The sequence below is a fragment of the Chelonia mydas genome, chromosome 4 (genome assembly GCF_015237465.2).
Source record: "Chelonia mydas isolate rCheMyd1 chromosome 4, rCheMyd1.pri.v2, whole genome shotgun sequence".
NCBI lineage: Eukaryota > Metazoa > Chordata > Testudines > Cheloniidae > Chelonia > Chelonia mydas.
The window spans coordinates 125,437,395-125,440,374 of NC_057852.1; the positions used below are offsets into that span (position 1 = coordinate 125,437,395).

At 45.2% G+C, this 2,980-nt stretch overlaps 1 long non-coding RNA gene across 1 annotated transcript; it reads right to left on the reverse strand.

Annotated features, from left to right (window-relative positions):
- Window positions 1-347: 347 nt before the first annotated feature.
- On the reverse strand, window positions 348-1,852 carry LOC122465632. Its single transcript, XR_006290616.1, has 3 exons — window positions 1,726-1,852; window positions 1,436-1,495; window positions 348-802 (listed from the first exon to the last, which is right to left on the reverse strand). It is a non-coding gene; the product is annotated as an uncharacterized LOC122465632 (long non-coding RNA).
- Between the last annotated feature and the right edge of the window lie 1,128 nt (window positions 1,853-2,980).

Here is a 2,980-nt window from a genome sequence, read left to right on the forward strand (position 1 = left end):
GCAGACTCCGAGTGTGGGTTACAGGTCTAAATCTCAACCCCTAGACCAGGATCTGGAAGAAAATGGTCTGGCTCAGCCCTTTGGCACAATTCCCTCTCACCAATGCCACTAAGATTGTTCTCACTGCCAAAATACTCTGGCACACAACAGTAACACCCTCTACAAGGCCTGCTACAACACCTCCCACATTCTGCACCTGTCCGTAGAGATCCGTGCAGTTTCAGAGAGGGACCAGCAGCTAATTCCCAACGCCTATGGAATGATCAGGGAGGAAAACCACAAGGGGATCTCAACAGAGATTTTCTCCCCCCGGGTCTCCTCCCACAGTGTTTCCACAAGAGGAGGCAGTCCTCCCCGCATCATACTGAGAACAGCAAAGCCCAAGGATAGCCAGAACCGAACACAATTAGCTACGGGAAGGGGCATAAAGTGGACTGGATTCCATAGTTACAAGAGGGTCAAGAGTTGAGGAGCCTTGAATGTTTAGCAACAAAACCTTAATCTCCAGAAGGGCAGCAAAGGAAAAATAAAAACACAACTTTACCCCTTTTCTAACTTCAGGAGTAACCCTGCAAAGCTTCACTTGTTAATGATGCAGTCAGTGCTCCGGTTATAGCAAGATGTGGGACCTGGAGAGCAAACAGTGTCAAAGAGCTGCACCAAACCGAAACATTTCTATTTCCAATTCATGAATCCCGAAGAGCTGCCAGAGATGAGGAACGGCTCACTGGGCCCTGCGGCATCAAACCAGAGTCTTGCCATCCAGCAGGAACGGTGCAGATTATACTTTAACTGGCAATGGCTGGAAGGAGAAGGGGGGAGAAATACCAGGAAGTGTTTTGATAAGGAGTTTCTATGAACCTGAAAAATCCTATCGTTGGCTATAATGTCACTGAGGAGATTGTGACTGGTGATTGTGTGACCGCACAAGATAATTTATCTCCCTGACCAGTACTTCGTAAACTGTCTATTGAACTGCCCTCTGTTAAAACTAAAGATATACAGACGCTTGTAAACCTTATCGAGGGTAAAACAACTCAGATAATTTTACACATTTAAATGAAAACCAGATCCTGAGCTTTTCCAAGGAATGAAAGTGTCAGCAGTGCTGCTTGAGTCCAGTCTTAGCACCAAAGGGGGGGCAGGAAAAGAGCAACAGGAATTCCAGTGCTTCCAAAACGGATGGTTCTGCCTGCAGATGCTGACCTGTGGTCATGCCGGAGAAGCCATTAGCTGCATCACTAATTTCCTTAAGAACTTGAATTGGGGTCTGCTTTTTGAATATACCCTGACCAAAAAAATCATTGAAAAACAGGTTTCTTTTTCCTCTCTATCTGGTAACATTTCTCTTAGCATCAGACAGCCCCGGCACCTTTATATGAAGTAGGACATTTCACTCAGTGGTAAGATGAAACCAGATATATTCAAGACCCACCTTTTAACTTGAGATTGTCTTGTGATCCATGTTCGGACCCAGATCCACCTGAGCAGTAGCCTAAAAGTCAAGTTCAAATCAGACAGAAGGTGAGGATTCAGATTCAAGGTCTCTGAAATCCGCAGAGCAGTTCTCATGAGATTTCGGCCCCCAAATGGAAGAAACTTCACAAGATCAGTTGATAAAAACCTCAGCATGGTGGAAAGTTCACAAATTCAGATGCTCTTGTGAGGGTTCCATCTAATAAAGAACATCTGAACCGGAACCAGAAAATAATATTGGGAACCCACCTGAAACAAAATCAGTGGAAAATGGGACAGATCTGGAGAGAATCTGAGAGGCCTGAACTCTGAAGCATACTGGTCGCTATCTGAAATATCTTCGAACAGGGGAATGATGGGACACTTAAAGCAGTTCCACAGCCTACTCACACAGAAGGCCTGGCACTAATGCAGTCAATCAAACTATATGAGACCACACCCTTTGCAGCAACTAGAGCTGAGCGTGCACATGTGACTCTTTGTGAGGTGGTGTGAACAGCAACAAGTGGCGAGTGAGAGCAAACGGGAGGGCAATTAATTCCATCAGTGCATTAGATGGACATACAAAATACTGTAGATGAGAATGAGGGAACACTTTACACAGCAATGCACCCTTCCCATCGAGGACTTCTGGCATACACTCAATGAATGGTGATGAAAGAAAAGATAGTCCAATGGTTAGGGCACTAGCCAGGGACTTGAAACACCTAGGTTCAAATCCATGCTATGCCACTGACATCCTGTGTGACCTTGGGCAAGCCACTTGGTCTCTCTGTGCCTCAGTTCCCCATCTGTAAAATGGGGATAATCATCCCCACAGCACTGGAGCGATGTAAGGATCAAGCATGAAATATTCTGAGGTGCTCAGACACTCTGGTAACAGATGCCGTATAAATACCTATTATATATTCACCATGATTAATAGGTAGCAATAGGAGAACAATTCAGCCAATGGGTGCTCTTTTGAGGGAGGCCATAGAGCAGCACTGCATTTCCAAGAGAAGGTCATTTTTCATCAAAAAAGTTTCTTGATCAACACATTTTGACCAGCTCTAATAAATAATAATAATGCCCAGGTGGTACAGCACCAAGAAGCAAGAATGTTGAGCCAGAGAGCACTAGAGCTGACTAGGGACCTCTGTGGAGAGGCCCTGGAAACTTATGGGATCAGAAGGCAGAACCATTTCTCATTTTACAGAAGAGCAACCGTCCCCTCCCTCCCACACAGAGGTAGAACAATCCTGGGAAAATGCCATGGAGGGGATCCTCACAGACACATCCGTCCACCAGAGCTACTTCCCACAGCTATTTCTGCAGAAAAGGAACATCTAGGCCTGAATTCTGTTCCCAGCTCTATGACTTTGTGCAATTCATTTCACCTCTCTGTGCCTCGATTTCCCCATCTGTAATATGGGTACGGCAATCCTGATCTCCTGGGCATGCTATGAGAATTCATTAATGTACATAAAGTGTTTAGAGGTTATTAGATGAAAGATGTTAGACA